Genomic DNA, 13634 nt, shown 5'->3' with positions numbered 1-13634 from the left:
CAATAATGCAAAGAAATATTTTGGATGAAAAAATGTATTATGAAAGGTATTTTTGTTGTTAGTGAGCACTATTTTCCCAACACATGGGTTCCTATCTGTGAAATGCATTCCACGCGCATCTTGCCTGCCTTTAAAAATGGCATTACTACCTCCTTTGTACTCTTTCTTGCTCATACATTTTTGCCTGTGTTTGTTTTCACGAATCGGTGTTTCCTCGCCAGCCTGCTTTAGAAACTTCTACTAGACAAGTTTTAATACTTAGTCTGATCATTAAGAACCTGATATGAAAATTATCAGCCTGTTTAAAAGCAAGGAGCCTTGCTGAAATGCTTTGCCAAGGTTTCTAGCAGCCTCGAGCCGTATTATAGACCTGTAACTGTGTACGGTAGTAGTTGGGAAGAAGTAACAAAGCCTGGCTCAAGATAGAAAGATGCTGGCAATTTAAGCATCTCTTTCTAATGGCTTTATGATAGGACCCTTTATACTGAGAAATTTTTATTAGGTTTGAAATATAATTTTTACAAAGTTGCCACAGAGTCCGACTAAAGTGCATTTGCTAAACCCTTTATATTCTTTCCCCCCCCTGCTTCTCAGTATTGTTTCAGAATAGAAGGTGAAACTGTATTCCTTGGTGTGCAGTTTAAAGTCAAGAGCAGCAATATTTAGCACATGCTTGGGCAACCTTGTTTGAAATCCATGCCGCCCCTCTCTGGTGCTCTGATGTGCCTTTAGGGGATGCTTGCCTGTTTGTAGTTTGTTTTCTTTTGTTTAAGGTTTCAGCTACTGCATTGACTAATGATTATATAGCAGTAAACTCTCGTCCCTGCTAAATTCAGTAGTGATGCCTCAAAAGCATTTTTCCCTTGTGTGACATAAAACAATAAAAGAACTAGACAAACCCCTTTTGAGAAAGAATAATCCTTTGTTTAAAGAAAAGAAAAGGCATCTCCTTGACGCCAGAGGGTGGAGAATTTAAATCAAAGGCTGAGCTAATTGATAGAAAATAAAACAAGTGCTAATTCTGAAAAATTTTTGAAGTTAGTTATTATTTGTCAAAACGGTTGCTAACGTACCATTTTTATTTGTGCATACCTTCTTTCTAATACTGATTACACAATATTTATTTATCACGTTATTACTTAATAGACACCTCTGCTCTTCAGTCTAAACTCTAAATAATAAATCTCTTTCTTCAGAATGCTGTTACCAGCATAATTTATCAATAGAATTTTGGTCAGACAGTTGTATTTTCACTATCTCTTTGAAGATAGTGAAATGTAACCATTTTCCCTCGCATTTGCTCTTTAAAAGCAAAGTAAAGTAAAGCAGTTCGTTAAAAAATATAATTTATCAGCTACAAATATGACTAAAAATTAAAGCAACCAGTAGATTTGCATAATGCATATTATTAGCCTTTAGATTTACCAAGGCCAAGTCCAAAGAATTTGAACATGCCATTTAATTGTTCTCCCTGCAATTTTTTTAATGAGACTTTGTGGCCATGATTCTGAGTGATAAATTCTTGATTTGCCTCCAGTTGTCACTGGCCAAACCTTAGGGAATGGAAGATTGGTTACGGTTGCAAAAGACTTATTATTTTTAACTAGAGAATTTTTAATGTTCTTAACCCAATTAAGCAGAGAGTGAAGAATCTATCAATATTGTTGTCAGTTGATTAGAGAAAAAAATCTTCCAAATTTTAATGCAGCCGGAGACACTGTTCAGTTTCTGCCTTTAACTTAGAGGAGGATAAGATTCTATTAAATTAGTAGTTGACCCCGGTGCCTAAATGTCACAGCGCTAACATAAGAAAATTACCCTTTTAATTGAAATGAAGATTTCGATCAATGAATAGGGTTTCAGCCCTCAATTTTTAATAGCATTTGTTTTTAATCACCCAGATCCTTGGAGCACAAGAAGCAAACTGTAGAATGATTTGCAGATGCTGGGTTCTGTGGTGAAATTAATATGTGTATGCATAATTTTAATCTCGAATTTCAAAGCTCCAAGGAAAAAAAAGTTTTCTTGTTAAGTTTAAGTAATGAATCTAAGAGACTACATTCAGGCCACAACATAGTCCAAGTTGGCCCCAAACACAGGTGCTCCCAGTTTGAACATCATGCCTGGCTTTTCTGCAGAGAAACGAAATGAAAGAGCAACTTCAAACACAGGTGCAAAAGCCTGCATCTGTGAGGGACAGCCCGAAACCATGGCTTTCTCCTGACTTGTTTTCGGCTTGTAAACCTCATCCTCTATGGAGCACCTGTGTCAGAACCAATCAGAGATGTGTATAAATGTTATCAACACCTACACATCATTACTTATTCATCAACATCAGCACCAAATATTGATGCAAACATGCAAGAGTGGTTTTTTTCCTTTCCTATGGAGCTGCTCTTTCCTGAAGCTTGTGTCCATTTGCCCTATGGCTGATAGGAAGAAGTAAAATACAGAGATGAAAATCTGGAATATTTCGGGCTTTGCACTCTGAATTTGGGTTGGTATCACTTTTTATACTTTCATTCTTTCGGTGGGAAAAACGGAGTGCACACAAAAGGTTCAAACACATCGATTGTCTAACGGCCTGATCGCAATAATTTTCATACTTTGTGGACTACTTTTATGCAGGCACTTCCTCCCTGGTCGTCTGGGGCCTTCTCACTGTTTGATTAGCACTCAAAGAACCTACATTTGAAGCTGTAGAAGATTTTGTTTTTCAATAGCAGTAGCAAGCAGCAGAAGCAGCAGGATCTGGCTTCCTGGCAAACTCCACAGGCATTTGGGTTAGTGGCTTTGTATTTGCCTCTGGGTCTTTCCTGCACAGGGCCGGGGAGGGGCTATTGAGCTGTTAGAGGCTTTGGAAACCATTTCTTCTTTGACAATTTAAATTTATGTGGTTTTTAATTGTCTGTAAACAAAGACTTTTAAATCTAGCACTAAATCTCCATCGAGGTCAGCTGGCATCCAGAGGGATGGTTGCTGATTTAGTTGGGAGTCTGCTTTTCTTTTCCTAAAAAACCCCTCTCAATCAGTTTATTGTCCTCCAATAGAGATACACAAAACACACAAATCACTTAGCCCCTCCCCCCCACTTTGAATGAATAGATAAAAATCCATCTGTTTTTTATCTGCCTGTTTTGAGGGGCCAAATTTGTGTCCTTTGTAAAAAATGGCCTCAGCCAGGCAATTTCCTAGCAAGCAGCTAGGAAGATTGACCAACACTTTGGTTTTTAGTCAGTGATGGTTATAGCTGAGAAACTTGCAGCCTAGTTTCGGTTCTAAACGGTTATTAGATAGAGATCATTAATGTTGTGAATAATTAGGAGCTGCAGATGTAGTACAATAAATATGTATTGGTTATCATGGTTCACAGAGTATTGATTATGTAGACATTATAGAATAAAAGAACCATAAAAAAGTGGGGAAAACGGTGGAGTGCAAATGTTTGGTTTTCTCTACGTGGATGGTCATACAAGTGACAATAGTTTTTCAAAAATATAATGTACAGTCCATGCAGACAAATGTCTGACTGTAGGTCCCTGGCTTCTGGGAGCTGCAGAAAAACTGGGCCAGGTTTCCTGTGTGCGGCCCACTAGGCCCTGGCCTGGGCGGCTCCCCTGCCTGCCTCAACCCTGCACACTCCCTGTCACAGTGCTCCCATTTCTCTGAACAGCTAGTTCTGTCTAGCGGCAAGTGAGAAAAAAATCAACCATTACAAATGAGGAGAGACATAGAGCACTTAGGAAAAAAGAAACGTGAAACCCACCGAGCAACTGTGTTCAAATAAAAGCTGTCACTGCTGAGCGAACCGAAGATTCAAACTCTGGCACAGGATTCCTGTTTTTTAAGCGGCTCTGGCTCAGCGCTTGCAAGGAATAGAGAAGAGCTTTCAAATAGTCCTTTCTTTGTCTCCTGTGAGTCCTCAGTGCCTGCTCTGAGAAAGAACCATAAAACCAAAAAGAACACTTCTGCTTGCTTTCTATAAATGTATCTGGATATGTGAGTTGTTATCTCATATGGAGAGGTGATTTTTTTTTCCTTCCGACTCTATTTCTAATTTTCAGTAATGCCAGATAGTAAAAAGGAAACTGCCTGTACAGAAGAGACTGGTTTGATTCCTGACTTCGCTGGTTCAGTGTCCTTGAACAAATTACTTAATTCTTCTGGTCACGTCTTGGCTCACCTGTAAAATGGGAATAATAATAGCTACCATGCAGGGTTGAAGTATGAGCTAAAATAAGATAATTTAGAACATAATCTCTTACAGTACGTGGCACCTATTAACATCAAAAACATTCCAGACCAAGAAATAACATGAGCACAAAACAATAAATGACAAGCAAAACGACAACAGAAACAAACAAAAGAGAGAGAGAAAGTGAAAGAAAAGCCCTAGTTAATAGGAGGAATATTCAGAGTGAATCTCCGAAATATAAAACAATGAGAATTAAGTTAGAACTTTAAAAAGTAATGGATGAAGATAGAAACTGCTTGCTATGCGGCCACTGGTTTAAGTGCAGTGAACAGTTTGGTGCTTGAAAAAGAGTTCATTCTGGAGAGTGGATGTTTGAAGTGGAACAGAGATTGTCCTCTGGATGCCAGGAAGAAAAAGTTGGAAGCGTGAAAATTGTGATCAACAGAAGCTGAGAAGCCGAGCAGTGCCAGGTTACCACCACCGGGCAGTGGGCAGTGGCCCCTACCAGCAGGGCTCCAGCACGCTTTGGGAAGGAGACTGTAGTGGGAGAAGAGCCACAGCCCCCTCATACGTTCTTCTTACCCATGTTAGTCTGGCCCACATGGTGCTCCTGTAGCTCCATCCGTGGGCGCACATTCAAGCCAGGTAAGCCACCCATGCAGTTGGCCTTGAAGATACATGGGCTTTATTTAGTTGAACTGTTTTGGAATGAAGTCACTCTTGTTGGAAGTTCAAGGCAATTCAGGATGAAAATGTTGGGGAAGCCAGATTCCAACTTCCTTACCCTAGGGTCTCAATGCAAATTTATTTATTCATTCATTCATTTGTTCACTCATTCAGCTTCTGTTGAGCATCTACTGAGTGCCAGACACTGTGCTAAGATTTGAGAATGAAACCAAACTACAGAGACATGTTGTCTGGCCTCCAAGGGATATAATTTCTTGCAATAGTGTTCCCTAACCCTACCAGCATCCCTTCACCGTTGTCTCGGGATCCTATGGCTCTTCAAAGGTCCTATGGCTTCCCTATTGATCAGTATGTATCCAGCATACAATGGTGAAGGGATGCTGGTAGTGATCCTGGAGTCCCTGGATCGAGTCCCACATCAGGCTCCCTGCATGAAGCCTGCTTCTCCCTCTGCCTTTGTCTCTGCCTTTCTCTCTCTGTGTCTCTCATGAATAAATAAATAAAATCTTTTAAAAAATGGTATCAAACAGTAAATAACAAAGATGAAATAAATTAGCAGATGGATTAATGGACAAATGGAACATGAAGCATATTTAGACTCTTGATCACTCTCTGATTGCAATCTTCCTTTCTGGTTTCATCTTATTCTAATCTGCTGGACTAGAATATTAATTCATGATTACTGATAAATAATAGCTGTTATTTAGCTAATTATATATTATGTACATAATTGTTATAAAATCTGCTATTAGTTATTATTAATAAATATCTAGTCACCTCAGAGAGGTGTTTCTATTTTTCGACCAAAATCTCTCCATTTCTCTCACCTGCAGCCCCTGGAAACCACCATTCTACTTTGTGCTTCTATGAATTTAATTTTTTATAGCCTATATTTAAGTGAAAACGTATAGTATTTGTATTTCTCTGATTTATTTCACTGAACACAATGCCCTCAAGGTCCATCTATTTTGCTTTAAATGGTGGGCGTTGTTTCATTTTTATGGTTGAATAATATTCCTCTTTGTGTATGTATGTGTGCATTTCATTCTCTTGCATGAGAATTTTTCATTTTCTGTGCATCACTTATTGAAGAGACTATCCCTTCCACATTGAATATTCTTGACTCCCTTGTCAAATATTATTTGATGGTATATGTGAGGGCTCTTGATTTCATTTTATTACTGTCTGTTTTTGTGCCAATATCATACCGATGTTTTAAAAAAGATTTTATTTATTTATTTGACAGAGAAAGAACATGAGAGAGAGGGAGAACATGAGCAGAGGGGAGGGGCAGAGGTAGAGGGAGAAGCAGAATCCTCACTGAGCAGGAGGCCCAATGCAGGACTTGATTCCAGAACACCTGATTTGAAGGCAGATGCTTAACCTATTGAGCTACCTAAGCACCTAGTATCAGACTGTTTTAATTGCTATAGTTTTGTAATATAGTTTGAGATCAGGAAGTGTGATGCCTCTAACTTTGTTCTTTTCTCTCACGATTGCTTTGGTTATTCAAGGACTTTTGTGATTCCCTTATGGTTGTTTTTACTATTTCTGTGAAAAATGCCATTGGAATTTTGATAGGGATTACATAGAATCTATAGTATGAACATTCTAACAATATTAATTCTTCTGATCTATTGAACATGGATATCTTTCCATTTCCTTGTATCTTCTTTAATCAATTTCATCAATGTCTTTTAATTTTCAGGGCACAAAACTTTCACCTCTTTATTAAACTCCTATCTATTTTATTATTTTGATGCTATTGTAAATGGGATTATTTTCTTTATTTTTTTTTTACAGATAGTTTGTTGCTAGGTAGAGAAATGCAACTGATTTTTGTATGCTGTTACTGATTCTATTTATTAGTTCTAATAGTTTTTTGGTGGAATCTTTAGGATTTTCTCTTTTTGTAAGCTTTTATTTAAATTCCAATTAGTTAACATATAGTGTAACATTAGTTTCAGGTGTACAATATATTGATTCAACACTTCCATACATCACCCAGTGCTCATCACAGCTAATGTCCTCTTTAATCTTATACCTATTTAACCCATCCTTCTACCTACTTTCCCTTTGGTAACCATCAGTTTGTTCTCTACAGTTAAAGAGTCTATTTCCTGGTTTGCCCCTCTGTCTTTTTTCCCCTTTGCTTGTTTGTTTCTTAAATCCCACATATGAGTAAAATTCTATGCTATTTGTCTTTCTCAGACTGACTTATTTTGCTTAACATTATGCTCTCTAGCTCTATCCACAGCACTGCAAATGGCAAGATTTCATTCTTTTTTATGGTTGAGTAATATTCCATTCCATATCACCTCTTCTTTACACATTCCTCTGGCCATGGACACTTGGGCTGCTTCTATAATTTAGCTATTGTAGATAATGCTGATATAAACACCAGGGTACATTTGTCTCTTTGAATTAGTATTTTTATATTCTTTGGGTAAATACCTAGTAGTACAATTGATTGGTCAGAGGACAGTTTAAACGTCTTGAGGAACCTCCATACTGTTTTCCCGAGTGGCTGCACCAGTTTACATCCTCACCAGCAGTGCAAGAGGTATTCCCTTTCTCCACATCTTCCCATTCTCTTGTCTTGTTGATTTTAGCCATTCTGACAAGTGTGAGATGATATCTCATTATAGTTTTGATTTGCATTTTTCTGATGATCAGTGATATTGAATATGTTTTCATGTGTCTGTTGGCCATCTATATGTCTTCTTTGGAAAAATGTCCATTTGTGTCTTCTGCCCATTTTTTAATTGGATTAATAGTTTTTTGGGTATTGAGTTTCATAAGTTTTTTTTATACATGTTGTATACTAACCTTTTTATTGGATACATCATTTGTAAATATCTTCTCCCTTTCCATAGGTTGTCTTTTAGTTTTGTGGGTTGTTTCCTTTGCTGCGCAGAAGCTTTTAATTTTGATGTAGTCTCAATAGTTTATTTTTGCTTTTGTTTCCTTGCCTCAGGAGATATATCTAGAAAGAGGTTGCTATGGCTGATGTCCAAGAGGTTACTGCTTGTGTTCTCTTCTATGATTTTTATGGTTTCAAGTCTCACATTTAGGTCTTTAATCCATCTTGACATTTTTTTTTTTTGGTGTAAAAAAGTAGTCAATTTTCATTCTTTTGCATGCTGCTATCCAGTTTTCCCAACATAATAAAGGCCATATATGAAAAACCCAGTTAATATCATTCCAAATGGGAGAGAACTGAGAGCTTTTCCTCTATGGTCAGGAGAAAGACAAGGATGTCCACTCTCACCACTTTTATTTAGCATAATACTGGAAGTCTTTTTTTTAAGATTTTATTTATTTATTCATGAGACACACACACACACAGAGCGAGAGAGAGAGAGAGAGAGAGCGGCAGAGACACAGGCAGAGGGAGAAGCAGGCTCCATGCAGGGAGCCCAATGGGAGACCCAATCCCAGGTCTCCAGGATCACGCCCTGGGCTGAAGGTGGCGCTAAACTGCTGGGCCACCGGGGATGCCCTAATACTGGAAGTCTTCACCACAGAAATCAGACAACAAAAAGAAATAAAGACATCCAGATCGGTAAGGAAAAAGTAAAACTTTCACTTTTTGCTGATGATGTGATACTATATTTAGAAAACCTAAAAGATTCTACCAAAAAAACCCTGCTAGAACTGATAAATGAATTCAGTAAAGCTGCAGGATACAAAATCAATGCACAGAAATCTTTTGTATTTCTACACTCCAATAATGAAATAGCAGAAAGAGAAGATATGGAATCAATCCATTTACAATTACACCAAAAACAATAAGATACCTAGGAATAAACCTAACCAAAGAGGTGAAAAAGTTGTATTCTGAAAACTATAGAAAACTTATGAAAGAAATTGAAGGTGATACAAAGAAATGGAAAGACATTCCATGCTCATGGATTAGAAGAACAAATATGATAAAATGTCTATATGACCCAAAACAATCTACACATGTAATGCATTCCCTATCAAAATACCACCAGTATTTTTCACAGTTAGAACAAACAATCTTAAAATTTGTATGGGACCACAAAACACCCTGAATAGCCTAAGCAACCTTGAAAAAGAAAAACAAAGCTGGAGGCATTTTGTCCTTTAAGTTATGTTACAAAGCTGTGGTAATCAAAACATAATGGCGCTGGCACAAAAATAGACACATAGATCAGTGGAACAGAATAGAAAACCCAGAAATGAACCCACAACTATATGGTCAACTAATTTTTGACAAAGCAGGAAAGAATATCCAATGGGAAAAAGAATGTCTCTTCAGTACTTAATGTTAAGATTTTCTGTATTAAGAATATATGATGTATTAACAGAGATCATTTTCCTTCTCATTTCTGATATGGATACTTGTCACTTCTTCTTCTTGCCTGACTATTCTGGCTAGGATTTCCAGCACTATGTTGTGGCCCAGGAATTTTCTATGATTCTTTAACCACTTCCAAGCTCTGAATTATCAATCATGTGATACTAGGGCTTAAAGTAAACAAATGATCAAATGATCAGTTATCAGGGCTTCCTACCTGCTTAACTCTATGGTGCCACATAACAGACAAATCAATATGTTAATTGCACAAGGTAGACTCTTAATGAATTAAACAAGATGCAGTATTTAAAAAATTGTGACTTGGGGAAAAATTGTGACATGGGTGGGGGAAGGCATGGACATATTTTTATTTTTTTGATACAATTTTTATTTCTTGTGCCAAGGGATTTTCTAAATAATTTTTCATGTCTTAGGGAGAGATAAAGTTGTTCATAACTTGTTCCAACAGAGCTAAGACTTCCAGGAAGAGAATTTTTCACAATAGCACCTGCTAAAATGTTGGTCAAGAAGGGTTAGGAAAGTTCTACTAGACTTAGATTTGGGGGAGATATAATGCCGGCAGAGGCCGATATGGGTAAAATATCACAGCAGGCATACAGATACATTTCCTTTGAAGTAGCAGCTTCTTCCATATTGTGGTTGGATACTGTATGAAACTTGGTGTTTCCTGAGGTTTCTTCCAACTCTGAGTTCTCTTCAGACTCAACAAGTTGGCCTTGAACGTCTTACCCTCTACCTTGGACTAAATTAACACATATATGGAATTGGAGTGGACTTCTTGTTTTAAAGATTACTTATTTATTCATGAGAGACACAAAGAGAGGCAACAACATAGACAGAAGGAAAAGAAGGTTTCCTGTGGGGAGCCTGATGTGGAACTCAATCCTGGGACCCTGGGATCATGACCTGAGCCAAGGGCAGACGCTCAACTACTGAGCCACCCAGGTGCCCCTGGAGTTGACTTTTAATGCTTCATTCTAGCTCTACCTTTATTTCAACTCCAGACACATTAATCCAACTGCCTACTGGAAATTACCATTTAGATGTCTCACATTTTCCTAAAACCTAAGATGTCTGAAATAGAATTCATCATCTTCCCATTAACTGCAACTTCTTCCATTTTTCCTATAACAAAAATGACATGCCCCAATTGCCTAACCTGAAACCCTGACTCCTCATTGTCTCTTCTTCTCTACTTGCCATTAATCACCATGTCTGCTTAAATCAGCTACCTAAATATATCTCCTCTCTGTCACCTCTTTTCCCCTTCCCTACCTCGTGCCCTGCCTTTGTCATCTCTGGACTAGGATACTGGAAGATTCTCCTAATTACATCTCCTCTTCTAGTCTTGTTTCCCTCTAATTCATCTTCTTCCTTCCCAACAAAGTGGTTTTTCTGAAATGCAAATATACCAGCACATGGACAGCTTAAAACTCCTCAAAGGTCCACATTGCCTCATGTTCAAAATTCTTAGCTTAGCAAATCTCTCTGACTACCCTCTTTCTGCATCTCCTGTTGTACCCAGACAGAATGATTTGTTTGTGGTTCCCAGGATACATTGATAGTTCTCAGTTTTGTGCTTTTGTTCCCAATCTTCTTTTCTAGAAGGGAGGCTTCTTATCCCTTTCTTTTTATCCATACCCCCACCAAAGAAAATCTACTTATCCTTCAAGATTTTCCAGACTCAGCTCAAGGCTTCTCATCCCTATTAAACCTTTTTTGAACCACTTAACTGTCAGGGTAGAATTGACTATAGGCTCATTTGGGTTTCTACTGTACTTAATAGAATATGAAGTACTTTTAATTTTTTATTTCACTCACTTTTTAATCTATCTATACCTCTTTATGAACAGTTTTTTTTTCTTTCCTCAACACTTAGTGCCAATTTCTGGCGTATAGCATGCTAAATATATTTGGATTGTTTGCTTGATGTGTACCCTTGAAGAGTTTTTTTCTTATTACCAAGAGTAAGAAAACTGATATAAGGTTCTTATATTTTGTTTCCTTTTCCTTATCATAAAACTTCCCTCTGCCCGTATTACTAAATGTTAGTGATGGAATTAACACTTTAGATGGAATAATTATCTTGCTTTATGTTGTTTCCTATCTTCAACATTTCTAAGCCACCGTAAGTTTTATTAACATTTTGTTATAGAGCTAACACCTTAAGAATGTTAGAATTGAAATAGATTTCTACAAACACGTTTAAAGAGCCATTTACCGGGTTTTGCTATCATCATTGTTAAAATATCTTCTTTCTTCTATTAAGGCACCATTGCCTCTTGCTAATTACAGCAAGTATGTAGAGAGAGTCAGCCTCTTATCACTTCTGATTTGGTGGTTTGGTATGATTCCTATGGACATTATTGTCAGAAACTGATCTGGGATGTAGATTTGGTAGATTTGATCAGTTGTTTCAAGGGAAACTTATTTACTCCTTACTTTGGAAGTTTCATTCAGAATGTATTGAGAGCTTAGCCTCTTCCAGTCACTGGATAGAGAGTAAGCATGACGGCTTACCTGAAGGAATTTATACTAGAGATGGAAGATGGGCTGGTTGCCTAGAGAGCTGTAACATGAAGATAGGATAAAGGCCAAGAGAAATGTACAAAGTGTTGTTAGGTCATAGAAGGGAGAAGTAGTTCTAGTAAGGTGACCCAGGGAAAGCGTCATGAAAGAAGAGACTTTTAAGCTTGGTTTTGAAAATTGAGCAAGATTTCAACAGGTGAAGTTTGGGAATGACATTGAACACTAAATGGCATGGGTGATGGGTTGAGGTGGAAAAAGCGTGTGGTGTGTGAAAAAAAGAAGTGGAGGGATGGGTACTTCCAGAGGATGTTGAAAACTGGAAAGATAAATTACAGTCCTAGGGAAAGAAGCCCTTCTTTCCTTCCTAGGCCTTACCAACAATCAAGACTCACACGAGACTTTTGAACAGAGATGAACTTTTTTTTTTTTGGCTATTATCTACCCACAGTAACATATTATATTCCCCTTATCTTTTATACTCTGCATTTGCAAAGAAACTGCCACGATATCACTTGTTTGGAGACGAGACATTCTTCTCTAACCACTTTGAAATCACGTTTTTGGTTTTTTTTTTCCTTACTCAGTCTTTTGGCACAGTGTTTTGCTATTTGAACTTCAGTCACACTTTTTTTTTTTTTTTTTTTTTTGTTCCTTTGGGGGCACTGCTGTTAGAAACTAACTGATGTGGAGTATAAGATATTACTTAATTACATCCACTGCCATAAAAGGTTCTTATCAAAACCTTCTAGCTCACTACCTGTTATTTGATTTGAATATTATAATCTACACCTAATATCTGTTGTGTTATATTAATGATGCATACTGAGAAATATTCTCTTGGGAATGTCATACTACTTCTTTTGTTCATTACTCTTTTTAAGATAAAAAAATTTCAGATTTCACCCACTCTTTTGAGGGTGGGGTACATGCCCTGTTGGACATATGTTGTGACTCTTCTCCCAGTTATGGCTTGCTGTTTCATTCATCTTAAAGGAATATTTAGAAACAGTTTTATTCAAATATAGTTTATATACCATAAGTCCACCTATTTTAAGTATCCTATTCAATACATTTTAGCATGTTTACAGATCTTGCAACCATCACTGCAATATAATTTTAGAATATCACTACTGTACTAAAAAGAAAATTTGTACTTAATTACAATCATTCCCCATTCCCACCCTCAGCCCTAGACTGAGTTTGTCTTTTTATATTTGCCTTTTTTTTGGGATATTTTATATAAATGCAGTTACACAACTTGTATCCTTTTGTGTCTGGCTTCTTTTGCTTAGCATGTTTTTGAGGTTCATCCATGTTGTAGGATGCATCGGTGCTTTCCTTTTATTGCCAATAGGATTCCATTGCATGGATATACCACATTCTGTTTATCCATTCACCAGTTGATGGACGTTTGAGTCATTTCCACTTTTTGCCTGGTGTGAATAATACTGCTATAAACAAGACCGTATAAGTTTTTGTGTGGACATGTTTTCATTTCTTTTTGATAGATGACTAGGCTCTAGTTTCTCTGCATCCGTATCCACAATTATTATTGTCTACTCTTTTTGATTATACCCATTTTAGTAAGTGAGATGGTATCTCATTACAGTTTTGATTTGCATTTTCCTGAGGACTAATGATGTGGAGCATCTTTTTATGTGCCATTGGCCATTTTATTTGTTCTATGGGTAAATGTCTATTTACATCTATTGCCCATTTTTTAATTGAGTTCTTCTTATTATTGAGTTGTAACAGTTTTAATTTAAATACAAGTCTATCAAATATATGACTTACAAACATTTTCTCCCATTCGGTGAAAAATTTTTTTGTCTTTTCATTTTCTTGATGGTGTCTTGTGAAGCACAAAATTTTTAAATT

This window comes from Canis aureus, chromosome 17 (assembly GCF_053574225.1).
Source record: "Canis aureus isolate CA01 chromosome 17, VMU_Caureus_v.1.0, whole genome shotgun sequence".
NCBI classification, from domain to species: Eukaryota; Metazoa; Chordata; class Mammalia; order Carnivora; family Canidae; genus Canis; species Canis aureus.
Note: the sequence above shows the minus strand (reverse complement) of the source record.